A 15847-nucleotide genomic window follows, 5' to 3' on the forward strand; every position below is an offset into this window, starting at 1 on the left:
ATCGCATGCAGTTCCCCCCTCAGGCTCTCGGTGCTTCTCTCCATTTGGACTCTCAGGCTCTCGGTGCTACTCTCCATTTGGACTCTCAGGCTCTCGGTGCTACTCTCCATTTGTACTCTCAGGCACTCGGTGCTACTCTCCATTTGTGCCCTTAGTGTCTCTGTACTTCTCTCCATTTCTGCCCTAAGTGTCTCAGTTGATGTTTCTATGTCTGCCTTAGTGCCCCCACATTCATCGGCATGGTCCTTGAGGAGCGTGGCCAGTTGCTGCTGTTGCACGATTAACTGGTCGAGGGACTGTTGCCTCTGCTGGGCCATGGCCATTTGCGGTGGTGTCACAGAGTGGCTGTTCGCCTCATGTTGCCCTGCCACAGGGCTTGTGGGGGATGGCCAGTCGTCGTCTTGTGGGTGCCCCTGCGTGGTATCCTCATGGTGTACGGGATGGAACAGACAGGGGGATTGGGACAGGTCATGGATGGATCTGACTTCGACATCCCCGTCTTCTGTGTCGGAGCATGCTGCCATTAATGGGGTGTCACCTATGGTGCTGCTGCCACCAGAGGCAGTGCCTTCTGTGGCATCCATTGGGGGGGACCTGTGGTGCTGCTGTTGTGGGCATGCTGGCTGCTGGGGTGCCTGTTGATGTTCCCTCCTCTGTGCTGCCACCTGATTTGTGCTGCTGCTGTGTCTTGATGCGTGCAGCTGAGGTGGAGGGTCTTTGGCCGTTGGTCTTGGCCCTCTTTGCAGGTGTGCTGGTAGGGGTGTCCTGAAGCTCGTCGTTTGGATCGGACCCTGTGGTGGAGTAAAGGAGGGCGAGCGTTATTAATGGGTCTGTGGGAATTGGAATGGCAATGTATCACATGCATTGGGGTGGTACCTGAGGGTGATTTGGGTCGGGGCCTTGGAGGTGCTTTCATTTGTGTGTGGAGTGAGGGTGCAGTTGTTTGGCAGCCTGCAGTTAGGGTGTGCCTGCTGCACGTGTAGTGGGTGTTTTTGGGGTTTTTAATTATTTATGTATTTATTGTGAGTTTTAAAGTGCGCTATCAGGCCAATGTGTGCGGACGTTCTCCTGGCCATGTGTTGCTGTTGCGCTATGTGGACACATGTGATTCACATGATTGGACATTGTGGATTTGGCATGGTTTTATTTGGGCCACCTACCGGATTCTCCGGATGTCTGCACTCCTTTCTCCATCCCTCCGACTCCCTCTATGCTCTCCATTCCAATGGTGGAGGCACAGATTTCTTCCCAGGGGGTCAACTTGATGGGTGATTCCGATCCTCCCCCGGTGGCTGTGGCAATGTTGCGGTTGGCAGAAAGTATGCTACGGACGCGTATCCGCAGGTCGTCCCATCGCTTTCTGCATTGCTGTGGGTTGCGGGGTGCGGTCCCCACCGCACTTACCCGCTGTGCCACCAGGGCCCATATGGCCTTCTTGTTCGCAAGTGCCGTCCTGGTCATTTGCGTGGAGAAGACGGCGGCGGCATTCTCCTGGAGGGTCTCTGTAAGCACGGTGAGTTCCTCACGGGAGAAGTGGACCTGCCGCTTGCGGTCGCACGCTTTCTTCGCTACTTTTCCCATTTTTCTTGGTTTCGCTAGGGTGGATGACGGGTTGGGATGTGTCTCAGGGTAGTGTTTTTAGTGGTTGTGTGGATTTTGTGGTTTTATAGGTGTACGGCGTGTTGTTTCCCGTTCCGGGCCCATGTTTTTACTTCCGTTTCCGTATATTTACGGTCACCGTACTTTCCGGTTGGCGCTCACTGCGGTGTCCGCTAAAATGGGTGGCGGTATTGCACCTAGGGCGCCGTACGGCGGCGGTGTGGGCCGTTTTGGGGTCATTTCCGCCATCGCGGACTTTGCACTTCCGCCATGCCGTGGTGCTCGTGCCCGATGGGTCGGAATGGGCCACACTTTGCTCCATCGTGCAATGGCGGAAACGCTATTTACGCTGTGGCGGTCCGGTCAGTCACTTTCCGCCAGGGTCGTAATGAGGGCCATTGTGATTTAAATTCTAAATACATAAATAAATATTTACTGTTACAAATTAGCCTGATTCCTGGTTCAGTGTGACCGGGGGCAGGGGGTGATGGGGGGGGGTGTTTTGAGAAGGGTGTGATATGAATGGTATATCATTCAGAATAATTAATTTATAGACAAAAATAAATAAGGGTTTCATTTGCGCACTACATGCTGGGTGAGACTTGGGTGTGTGCATGATTGAAATCCCTTACAATTTAGATTGAAAGAAATGAGAATTGAGGCACTTCTTGAATTGATTAAGAGAGGGAAAGGAGTGGATTTCAAGAAGTAGGGCAATCCACAGACAGAGGACAGGGGACAAGAAGCTGGAGAGAACAGAAACGGGAAGAAGCACAAGGGGGATGAGGGACAGAAAGGAGAAACTGAGAGGAAGATTGAATCTCCTGCATGGGATGGAATAGAGATATCAGGGAACATTTATAGGGAGGAGCTAGAATATGAATGCTCTTCAAAACTAAAGAAAGTAGAACTCAAACCGTGAATTAATAGGAAGCCAACGAAGATGGGCCAAGTAAGGAGAGATCTGATAAGACAGAGGAAAGTTAAACAAAATTAGAATGGCAGATTGGAAGGATCGAGTGCAAAAGAAGAATAGCACAGATATTGAGGACAATATATAGCGAGCAGCAGTAGTTAAGATGGGAGTATCGGCCATCATATTTTCTCATCGATTAAGCTGGAAGTTCTGGGTTATGATAGAGTACTGCTAGAAGAAGGCCTGGGGATTGAGATCCAGAAAGCTGTTACTGATATCTCGTTCAAAACTGCCCAACACAACCACAACCAATGCTCCAGGTTTCCAACCCAGCCCAAGATACCCAACAGGAGGAATTGGATCAGTTGGTGTGGGATCAGGTCCACTAGAAGGGCACCCGCCAACCAGGATACCCAAGAACATAACACCATGTATGTTGTTGTACTAATTGTTAATGGGTAAAAGAATATGACAAAATAAAGGGCAATTAAAAAAAAACATTTGAAGAGATGAGACTTAAACCCAGCTTCTCAACGGAGCTCTTTTCAAAGAGGTGAGTGTCAAAACCTTTTTACAACCAACTCTGTGACTATGAAGCTAATAGAAGTGTAAATATGATTTAGCAGAACTAGCCACATCGCCATATGCCGCCATTTGCACGGCTAACACCTTGCCATCAAACTAATTTTGTTGATGCAAATGATGCATAACTCTATTGTACCAAATGACCTCCTGCATACAGATGCAGAGAATGCCTTCAACCATATCTCATTACCGTTGAATGTTCCTGCTACTGACAATTAGATCTATGATTTTAAGGGGAATGCTCTCCAAATGACGCTCTATACTATGGCTCAAGAGGCAAACAGGCAGCATTAACACCATTCAACTTTATCCAGGAAAGTTGGCAAGGGTGTCTTGCTGATAGCTATTAGAAACCAAAAAACCCTGTAAGCGTGAATATGAAGGAGAATACTACAAACAGGCTCTATTGCCAGATGACGTACTCTTTTATGTATTGCAACCTGCTAAAACTATGCAGGCTCTGCATCAACTATTCAATGAATATGCATCATTTGCTGCCAATCAAATTCGCGGGTCCAGGTCCATTGTTAGTCCAATATCAAGGGCAACTTTCAAAAGCCTCTTGCGAAATGGAGTCTTAACCAGCCAGCAACCGAAACCATACAAATTGACTTCATCCTGTCACATGACATCAACACAATTCTCAAGGTGCACCTTAACAAGCTCACATGTCAGGCAATAGCATGCATTTTTGCATGGTCTAAACTACAACTGAGTATCTAGGTTAACGTTTATGTAATAATAATGTAATGTAATCTACCCTCTGGTCGACTGATGCAATGCTCTGTTTATGATATGCAGCTGAGTACGTTTGGGATTGAAAACGGCACACCTGCATGTGTTGCAGACACCACTGGAACCTCCTTCATAGTAATTCAGGAGATTAACGAAAAGCTACATTTAGGCATATGGATCCGGTTGAAGCTAAACACGTGTTCTGCACTTTGGCAAAATACAAAGACTGCACTGTTGAAATGTATTTTAAGTGGAGGGCCGTTCTGTTAGTCTATGCATATTAATTCTTTTCTAGCCTCTTCTTAAACATAAAAAAACAAACTTACCATGCTACATTACTTAAAAAGTCACACTATGTGTCGAGTAAAGATATTACGATTTTGAATTGCTTTCCTCTCTGTGCATACATTTTCCATTAAAAAAAGTAATTATAAAGACTATGTTTCTGGAGCCAAAATGATGCCCATCTATACATGTTTTGATAGCACCGAAGACCATTAGAAAGGGCAATGAAGATATATCCGTCTATACAGAAACAGTATACAGACAGAGTTATGTATTCAGCAATTCAGTATGTAACATTCTTGCAGCTCACTAGCAAGATATAATGTAAGTTAATGAAAGAAACATCAGAAAGATCTGGTGGTATACTTGCACTTCTATACCCTTCCAAAACACTTTACACTTGCTCTTTCTGAAAGACGGGATGAACCATACATTGGCATGTCTTAATGTGGCATCTAGCAGTTCAAATACGAGTGAGTGAAAAAAGAAGGACTTTTCCAACTGTGGTCATGCCCAAAAAAGAAAACTCATCGATGGCTTTAGAAGGCAGCAAAACCAGCATGCTGAATTTCAGGAAGATCAATTCAATTTACAAAGCTTTATTTGGCATAAAAACCATTAGCACCACTAAAAAAACAAATAAACAAAAACAAAACGATTTACAGAAATACTTTTATCACATTTAGAGGGCGATTCATGGAATAATTAGCGCGGCGCAAGTGGGCAGAAACGTGCGAATCGCAGTGGAATAGCGAAAATCGCAGTGCAAGTGCGAAAATCGCACGAAAAGCTGCGCACATCGATTCATGGAAGTCCGTGCGCGAGAAAACCAGCGGATGTGCGATAAAAAAGTGCGCGGCACACGTTGGCGCACAGGCCATCTAACAGCGTGCGCCAGGTCACAGCGAAAATCGCACAGGCCAGAGCGAAAATCGCACATAGCGCGGCGCACGCAACAAAAGTAGGCGGAACACGGGCGTAACACTCAGAATGGGGAACAACTTGCCAAAAGGTGGGCGTCACGGGGGAAGTACAGGGCACAAGTGCGCGGAACGCCCACACGCTCGCCTACAACACGTATTCATGGAATAGAATAGGGCAAAAAAGCACACGCTCAAACCAGCGCACAGGCACAAACACGACCGCCACAAGAAAGCAGGCGGTAGCGTCTCTGCGGCTGTAAGAAATGTGCGCCAAAAGGTGCGCCAACAAATAGCACCTATATACTGCCATGATGAATGTCCTATACTGTGGCCCTCCAGGACAAATGACGTGCAAAGGGGTACCCACAAACACGGACCCGCTGACAAAAAATACGTGTGCGTGTATACCGGGGTGCGCGGGAAGTGTCACACGCGATTTGGCCGGGTACGTGGATTTCAGGGGTGCGCGGGAAGTTCCACACGCGAATGGGCCAGTGCGAGCAGGGTACGTGTATTACATGGGTGCGCGGGAAGTTCCACACGCGATCCCATCAGGGTACGTGTATTTCAGGGGTGCGCGGGAAGTTACACACACGATAGTCCCAGTGCGAGCAGGGTACGTGTATTTCAGGGGTGCGCGGGAAGTACCACACGCGATTGGCCCAGTGCGAGCAGGGTACGTGTATTTCAGGGGTGCGCGGGAAATTCCACACGCGAATTCTGCAGGGTACGTGCATTTCAGGGGTGCGCGGGAAGTTCCACACGCGAATGGGCCAGTGCGAGCAGGGTACGTGTATTACATGGGTGCGCGGGAAGTTCCACGCGCGATTCCATCAGGGTACGTGTATTTCAGGGGTGCGCGGGAAGTTACACACATGATAGTCCCAGTGCGAGCAGGGTACGTGTATTTCAGGGGTGCGCGGGAAGTTCCACACGCGATTGTCCCAGTGCGAGCAGGGTACGTGTATTTCAGGGGTGCGCGGGAAGTTCCACACGCGAATTCTGCAGGGTACGTGCATTTCAGGGGTGCGTGGGAAGTGCCACACGCGAATGGGCCAGTGCGAGCAGGGTACGTGTATTACATGGGTGCGCGGGATGTTCCACACGCGATTCCATCAGGGTACGTGTATTTCAGGGGTGCGCAGGAAGTTACACACGCGATAGTCCCAGTGCGAGCAGGGTACGTGTATTTCAGGGGTGCGTGGGAAGTACCACACGCGATTGGCCCAGTGCGAGCAGGGTACGTGTATTTCAGGGGTGCGCGGGAAGTTCCACACGTGAATTCTGCAGGATACGTGCATTTCAGGGGTGCGCGGGAAGTTCCACACGCGAATGGGCCAGTGCGAGCAGGGTACGTGTATTACATGGGTGCGTGGGAAGTTTCACACGCGATTCCATCAGGTACGTGTATTTCAGGGGTGCGCGGGAGGTTCCACACGCGACAGTCCCAGTGCGAGCAGGGTACGTGTATTTCAGGGGTGCGCGGGAAGTTCCACACGCGATTGGCCCAGTGCGAGCAGGGTACGTGTATTTCAGGGGTGCGCGGGAAGTTCCACACGCGAATTCTGCAGGGTACGTGCATTTCAGGGGTGCGCAGGAAGTTCCACACGCGAATTCTGCAGGGTACGTGTATTTCAGGGTTTCTGGGGAGTACTACACGTGAATTGGCCTTGTGGGTCCTCCCAGGTGTACGCTCCACAGCCTCCACGGCCCCTGCAGGCAGCCCACACCACGGGGGACTACCCTGCACCCCTGCTCATGTCCCGCAAGCAGCCCATCCACCATGGGCATGCCCCCAGCCAACCCACATGTCACCTTGCACTACTGATCAACAATGCATGTCTCCCACCACCCCCACCCCCCAGCAGTGCAGGGGCAGCCTCCACCAGGCCCCCCTCATGTCTCCCACCACCCCCACCCCCCTGCCACCATGGGCAGCCTCCACCAGGCCCCCACTCATGTCTCCCACCACCCCCACCCCCCTGCCACCATGGGCAGCCTCCACCAGGCCCCCACTCATGTCTCCCACCACCCCCACCCCCCTGCCACCATGGGCAGCCTCCACCAGGCCCCCACTCATGTCTCCCACCACCCCCACCCCCCCAGCCACCAAGGGCAGCCTCCAGCAGGCCCCCACTCATGTCTCCCACCACCCCCACCCCCCAGCAGTGCAGGGTCACCCTCCACCAGGCCCCCACTCATGTCCCCCTGCACCCCCACCCCCCAGCATCCAGGGTCAACCTCCACCAGGCCCCCACTCATGTCTACCACCACCCCCACCCCCCAGCTACCATGGGCAGCCTCCACCAGGCCCCCACTCATGTCTCCCACCACCCCCACCCCCCGGCAGTGCAGGGTCACCCTCCACCAGGCCCCCACTCATGTCTCCCACCACCCCCACCCCCCGGCAGTGCAGGGGCAGCCCCCACCAGGCCCCCACTCATGTCCTCCTGCACCCCCACCCCCCGGCAGTGCAGGGGCAGCCCCCACCAGGCCCCCACTCATGTGTCCCACCACCCCCACCCCCGGCAGTGCAGGGGCAGCCTCCACCAGGCCCCCACTCATGTCTCCCACCACCCCCACCCCCCAGCATCCAGGGTCACCCTCCACCAGGCCCCCACTCATGTCTCCCACCACCCCCACCCCCCTGCCACCATGGGCTGCCCCCACCAGGCCCCCACTCATGTCTCCCACCACCCCCACACCCCGGCACTGCAGGGTCACCCTCCACCAGGCCCCCACTCATGTCTCCCACCACCCCCACCCCCCAGCAGTGCAGGGGCAGCCTCCACCAGGTGCTCACAATCCCCAATCATGTGCGTAATGGACAGCCTCCACATCCAAAAAGCCCTACCAAGTAACCCATTCTCCCACATGGAAATGGAAATCACATGTTACACCCCCAATGTTCATGAAGCTAATGAACCCATGTCCGTCACACACAATGGTTGCAATATAATGGGAAAACACACAACATGACATGCATGAAACCAATGAGATGATACCATACAGTGAATTATGCTAACAAAATTGTATTAAAAAAAATTAAGAATGCAAAAGAAAGAAAACTAACTACAATGTGAATGAGAACAAAAAACATATATGTCCGTATTAAAAACTACCAAGGGTCCATGAGCCCAACTGAACAAAGGAAACCTACTAAAAAACCTACCTAAAAATCAACTATATACAAAAAGTGGAGCAGTGTCCGTCGACTCCAAATCATAATTCGAAAGAAAGGAAACCTAAAACTAAATAACTATATACAAAGGCGGCGGGCTAGTCCAGCGGCTCACTCCGTGGTGTCCCGGGCTAGGGCATCATCGAACTCCTGTTCGATGTCCCGGAGGCGGTCCAGTTCCATGGCCCAGAGGGTCTGCAGGGACGACGCTGTGTCCTCCTCCAACCCCCTGCGGATTGCCTCGAGGCACTCGGCCCGCCTCAGGGACCTCCGCATGGAGTTCTCCGCCCTGACCATTGTGAGCCGTGCCTCTTCCGCCCGCCGCCGCTCCGCACCTATGGCGTGGCCCAACCGCTGCCACACGGAAGACGCTCTCTGTCCTGGGTCCCCCTGCCCTCCGGCCGATGGCCGCCCCTCCGATGTCGAAAGCCCCGAGCCTTCATGGCTCCCAACATGTTGCTGCTGCTGCTGCTCTGCCTCTGCCCGTGCACTGCCTCCTGCTGCCTGCACATCCTCCACCGGATGGGGTGCACTTGTTGATGTGGCCACCCCTGCTGGACCTCCGACTCCCGACTGTGGCAGGGATGCCTCCTCCACCAGCCTGGCCGCACCGTCAGAGGCAGCTCCACAGGGCACCCAGGTGACTGATGGGTGGGAAGATGGCACAAAGGACGACTGGCGCGTAGGGGGTCCAGTTGAGGAGGGGGTCGGAGCAAGCCCCATCAGACAGCGGAATCCGGAATGGGTGACCTGTCCCAGCAGGCTGACGTGGTCAACGAGCCATTCGAGATGACGTGCAGTCTCTCCATGAAAAGACTGCAGGTCACCTCGCATGGCCCGTTGACGCAACGCCACACCAGCCAGGACAGGCTCAACCCGGACCTGGATGGCCACGTCCGCAGGCAGAGGAAGGCCAGTTGACGTCAGCTCATCCCCTGCCTGAAAACGGGTCTGGACGTAGGCATCCCTGCTGGTGCAAGATGATGCAGGGACAGGATCGGGGACAGGATTGCACACAGGCACCTCCGCGGCCGCCTGTGCTGCCTCCTGTCCCTGGTCCTGCACTGCACCACTAGCACCAGTGGGATCCCCACCTCCAGACCCCGTCTCTGGTGCTTGCACGGCCCCCTCCTCCACCAAACCCCCCACCAACCTGGATGACTCCGTGCCATCTTCCCCTGTTGGGCCCTGTGGGGTCCCAGCTGCCCCTTCTGCTGCCGAGGAGTCCAACTGCAACCTCCGCCTCTTGGACCTCTCCCCGGCAGCTGCGGCCTGGGACGTGGCACCGGACTCCTCACTCCCTGACGAGATGACAACACGGGAGGGGAGCCAGGCCTTGCGTCTCCGGCTGGCGGTCGGATCCCCGCCGCTGTGCTCCACAGCACCTTCTCCGCCCTCTTCATCAGTTGACGCTGCAGACAGGGAGAAACAAAACACAGGCATCAGGGCACTGTACAATGGACACATACACGCATGACAGTTGCACATGAGTGGCATTGGCAAATCTCAGACATGTCATCACAATCCCCAACACACATGTCATTGCAACTGGCACACATGAGCCATACCACAGTCATTTTGCAACTGCCACCACCATCCCTACACATACAACAGCATCAGCAGCCAAAGGGGAGCCAGACATCACATGCAACAGAGGAAGTGCACCACACATGTACACACACCACCACACTTGCATGCATGTCTACACCTCTGCCAAGTGTCGCACTGTTCAGACGGGCATCCATGTCACATCTGCCAATCAGGCTTCCACATACCGCTGTCACATGCATCCATGTAGCATCACTGTTGCACCCTTGACAAATACACACACATGCACATGTACACAGTGCTCATACATGCAGCCGAAAACAACATACATGCCTGACATCACGGACATGTTTACTTACATACACATTCATCCAAACATGTGTGCACGCACAACTGCATTTGCCATGCAAGCCCGAACACACAAGCACCATCCATGTCTCACACATTACAGCCCTCGCATGTGTCAGGCCCACGGCCCTGTACACCCCCACCCATACTCGACCCCATACAAACAGATGTGCAACCGGCACAATGGCGAATGATCACCACACGCCCTGCTCACAACCAGGATGCATGTACACTCACCGCTCGACTCCAGACGGGTCTGCTTCTCTAGGACCTGGACGTGGAGCGCTGGGGATATGCGTTCCAGGACCCCCATCTGTTCTTCCGACAAGTGGCCCCGGCGCCCTTTGCCATCCGCTGCCTTCAAGAGGCGCCGGGCCTTGTTCAGGGTCCTGGACCTGAAGTCCTCCCAGCGCTTCCTGACATGTTGTAAGTCCAGATCCGAGTCCGTCATTCCTTGTTGGCACGGGAACTTCCAAAGAGGGCATCATACTGCCCCAGGACTTGCTCCACCAGGACACCAACCTCGGTGGCACTGAAGCTGGTGCCCCTCTGCCTCTCTGGCCGGGGGTTGTCAGTGGTCACAGATGGTGTATGCCCCGACATGACAATCCCAGAGGCAGGAGTGTGTGGGCAACTGGGTCCTGGAGCTGGGCTGTGGAGCGATGGAATTCCAGTCGGGAGTCTTCGGTTCCAGGAGGGGTGGTCACAGCAACAGCACTCCTGGCTGATGTGCAGGCAGCAAATGGCAGTGCACGTGGCCAGCAGGCAGTCAGGCAGCAGCAGATGGCAGGTGGGAGCGTGCTCGGGGCTCTGGGGGGCAGTAGTTCGTCCTTCTGGGCAGGAGCGTGGTCTTCCGTGTGCTTACGCGTGGCCAGCTTGGTACGGAGTGATTTGGCACGTGAAAATCCTGCACGTCAGCGTGAAAACCGAGGAAAGGCCCTTAGCGCGTAAGCACGTCAGCACGCATACGCGAATCCATTGGACCAAAGGCCCTTAGCGCGTAAGCGCGTCTGTGATGTGACCCGCACGGGTGTTTCCCACACACCACGTGATGACAGAGCACACTTGGAAAGACTGCACGTCAGAGTCTCATCGCGTGTAATTGGACAGCACATCAGAGTCTCATCGCGTGTAATTGGACAGCACGTCAGAGTCTCATCGCGTGTAATTGGACAAAGTGCGTGTACACGCGATTGGCCTATGTACGTGTATATCAGGTGTGCGCGGACACTTACGCACGCAAGTACGTCAGCGCACCTGTATCCCGGTGTGCGCGCCAATTTCCACACGCTATTGTACTGGGCACTGGATTGGAGGGGTGCGCGGGTCACACGCTCGCCTACAACACGCGCAACGCATTAATTTGGGCGCTAACAAAATAAATAGCTCAGACCCAGGATGAACATACCGTTCCTAGCAGCAGTGGGCGTGGCCTACCAAAGGAGGAGGAGGAGTATAGTCAGGGCCAGAATATTCACACCCAGAACCAGCCTTTTCGGGATGCCTGATGACCAGGTGCATGGGAGGTACAGGTTTCCACCACACATCATAGTGGACCTGGTGAGTGAGTGGGAGGACGACCTCACATCACCCACCCTGTGCTCCCAAGCACTCAGCCCCCTGGAGAAGGTCCTCAATGTACTGCACTTCTTAGCCACTGGATCATTTCAGCGGACAAGTGCCATTGTGGGTGGTGTATCACAGGCCACCCAGTCACGCTGCCTACACCAGGTCTTGAACATCATCACTGCACGCCCATCAGTCCGCAGGCACATATACCTGCCCCGAACCCCTGCGGAAAGGCATGCTGCCGCCCTGGATTTCTACGCTGTGGCACGATTCCCCAAAGTGCTAGGTGCCATTGACTGCACCCATGTGGCTCTACGTCCCCCCAGGGCATCTGAGTACATCTATAGGAACCGCAAGCACTGGCATTCCATCAACATGCAGGTAGTATGTAATGCCAAGGGAATCATTACCTCACTATATGCCAACTATCCTGGGTCAACCCACGACAGCTTCATTTACCGAATGTCCACCCTAAGCCGGGACCTAGAAGCTGGCCGGCATGGCGATACATGGCTGCTTGGTGAGTATGAATGCCACTGCACATGCATGCATGTCAGATACTGAGCAAGGTCACAACCCCACCAATGATACCAATCACCACCTCCACAGGGGACAGTGCCTACCCTCTCAGCCCCCACATGATGACACCAATTCGGAACCCCACCACGCCACCCCAGGTAAGATATAACGCAGCCCACATTACAACCCGGGGCATAGTGGAGCGCACATTTGGAGTGCTGAAGTCACGCTTTCGCTCCCTTGACCGTTCTGGCGGGCAGCTGTTGTACGCTCCCCCAGTAGTGTGCAGGATCATAGTGGCAGCATGTGTCCTGCACAACGTTGCAACACGCCGGGGCCTGGCCGTGGACATGGTGGTGCCCCCCCATCCCCAACCACATGCACAGCCGCTGCGCATGGGAGGGGAAAGGGCACGGGGGGAGGCAGCCCGTACACAGCTAGTGGCTAATTACTTCACATAGAAATCACACCCCTGTGGAGTGCACACTGCCCTGGCACATTCCATCTTACAATCAATGATGACTCAACCTGACACTGATCCTGAATGTCTGGAGAAAGAACCGTGAAAACCATATCAGCCTGAGATTGTTCACATGGAAGTGTCACAATGTGTGCATCCCTACCCACACTGACACCACCAATGCAGTTTTGTGAAGTTACACATTCAAGCAGCTGAAATGAATACCCACTTGCAAAATGCAACAAGAGGACAGTGCCATGTCAGCCAACCCAACCCCAGCACCGCCACACGACACACCGTGCCATGTCATGCTATTTGCACGTAAACAAAGTAATCCCCACAACATGACACTAGTGTCACAATGTACAGTGTCCCTATTACAAACTTGCAACACCTGAAATGCTCACAGTAATGCCGGACAAACAACAAACTTGAGCACGTACTACCATTAACATGACATCACTAATGTATAATATTAGTAGTCTCACCACCTGGAAATGCCTGCACTCCCACCACTACCAACTGTGCAGTGTTGGCGCCTGTAGAGTTGTAGGTGCACTGCTGCCAACATGGACCACATCTCCAGACTAGAGGTCCTTGTGTAGACATGAGGAAGGGACCTGCAAATTGGGAGGTAGACACAGAAGATGAGTTACACATCAATGCAACATGCAGTGTACAACACAACAGCAATATGCACTAGGAATGTATACACAGTATTGACTACAGACTGCCCACACAGCTCATGGGAGTCCAACGTCACTGTGTAATTCACTGTCACTTGGGCACACCCTTTGCAAGCCCATGGAAACGGGAAGCAGGAGGGGTGTGTGTGACTCAAACCCAAGCATCTGAACCAAATACATTACAAGCCTGCATGTGCCCAGCCACAATGCAGCGTATGCCCACAGGAACCACGGAAGCCAACAAATTGTCCCAAAAAAATTGGGAATAAAAGAAATAAAAATAAAAATAAAAAAAAATAAAAATAAAAATCAAAAATGGCCATTGAAGGGCCCGGGGGGGTTGGGGAGGCCACCCAGGAGGTCCGAGGACAGGATGCACACCAGAACCCACCTGCGTGGATCCTGGGAAAAAAAACACCTCCATGGGCTCATGGCCCACACGGCTACCCTATTGTGGGAGTATCACTGCTGTCGCTATTATCACCCTGTGCAGCTGCATCCGGAGGTGGTTGCACTATGGGAGGCAGCCCACGCAAGGCCCTAGTCTGCTCCTCCATGGCTGCAAGCATGCGGGTGTGGTAGGTCTGGTTCTGGAGGATGAGTGTGCGGAGGTCCCCATGCAACAACTCACAGGATGCCCGGACCTCTGCCCTCGTTGCCTGCATCTCAGCTGAGAGCGTACGGGTGAGACGCTCCAGCTGCTGTTCTGTCCTTTGGTGTGTAGAAGCCTCAAGCTCAACAAGAGTCGTCCTGAGGTGAAGGAGCTCCTGCCTCAGGGCTTCCCTGTGGCCCTGGGACTCAATGGAGATGGCCTCCTGCAGAGTCGCCAGTGCCGCCCGCCTGTCCCTGTTGGACCCCAACATGTCCTCCCTGTGTAACTGGCAGATGGTGTCGGTTGCCTGCTCTAGTCGCTCCATCAGCCTTTCAGGGGGGACAATGGAAGTGGCCACCCTATCCATGGCCTGAGCCATCATCTCGGATGATGCTGCCTGTTGGGTTGCCATACCGTAAATGGATTGCTCCCATGCAGTATTGCCAGGTGCCGTACGGCCACCACGTCGGCGGGCACCACACTAGTCTGGGGCAAGGCGAACTGCGCCTTGCTGTGCCGGCACTGCTTGAGGCTGCAGGACTGCATTCCCCACTCTGATCTGCTGGCCCAGGAACAGGATCAGATGTCGCGGAGTGTGACCCTGCATCCGTAACCACCAAAGGCGTAGCTGCCAACACTGACATCCCCATTGAGGGTTCTGACCCTGGTTCAGGTGGGTGAGACAGAACAGAATCCCTCCCTGGAACACTCACCTGCGACGGCACGTAGGTCTCATCCGAATCAACACCTGAGTACAGCTCGGGGGAGGTGCAGCCAGAGACACCCCTTGAGAGCAGGACCTGCAGCACTTGTGGGTTCTCACCCACCACCACACCACGTCCCTCACTGGTGGTTGGTCGGCCCTCGGGCCCCTCCTGGGTCTGCACCATCTCCACAACCCGAGCAGTATCAGGTGCGTCTTCCCCTGCAAAGACATAAAAACAAAGAAATGGAAACAGGCATTAGCACCATGGCACACAATGAGGGCTGAGAAGCAAGAGAAACAGTACTTGTTTGACACATGTCCCACATGACTAAAACCCTCCCATGCATGCACCCTCACTGCGTATGAAGGGCAGGCAAATGGCACACACTGATGACACCAAGATTGAAGATGAACACATTTTCTGCATGCTGCCTGGCAGTGGCATCACACATTGGCCTGTGATTGGCAGGTGAAACACACATGCCATCACACAGATGGCATCTACCATTGCTATTGAGTGAAGATGGAGAGGAGGGCAGCACCTATGCATACTGTCCAGTTCCCGCATGTAATAGCTTTTCTAATTCTAACAGGTCAGATTCTTCACCTGCAGCTGCCAGTCCGAAATGGTGCAATTGCACAGGGACATGTTTGAACAAATGATATCCAGGTAACAAAGTCACTCAACTTTACCATAGCCATGTCAGACATGTGACTAGAGGACTGCGACATGCCTAGTAAAAGTGGTGGAATGGAAAATATCTGACTAAATGAACAGTGCTAAATTTTGCAACAATGTTGTGGCAAGGTGACACTTCAAGGGCAACTGGCGTGCAGTTGGACTACATGTCTACTGTTGGCAGAAGGGATACAGCTATGGCCAAATGCAGCTGCGCAGGATGTATTGCATGAAGCACATGGATGACCCATACGACTCAGGCGCACACACTCTCACCTGGCACACAAACAGAAGCCCTCACACACACCATGCACATGGATGACACACACATGCATGTGCACTCACCGGACAATGCCTCGTAATCAGGGAGATCTCCCACGCCTTGGATCTGTTCCTCCGTGACGTAGGTCCCAGCGACTGACTCATGTGGAGTGAGTTCCATGTCTACTACTGGAGACCCACCTCCAGTCACTAGAGTTGCGGCATGACTTGAGGCCAGCTTACTCTTTGCCCTGC

Source organism: Ambystoma mexicanum, chromosome 7q (assembly GCF_040938575.1).
Source record: "Ambystoma mexicanum isolate Mex_15411 chromosome 7q, UKY_AmexF1_1, whole genome shotgun sequence".
In the NCBI taxonomy this organism is placed as follows: Eukaryota; Metazoa; Chordata; class Amphibia; order Caudata; family Ambystomatidae; genus Ambystoma; species Ambystoma mexicanum.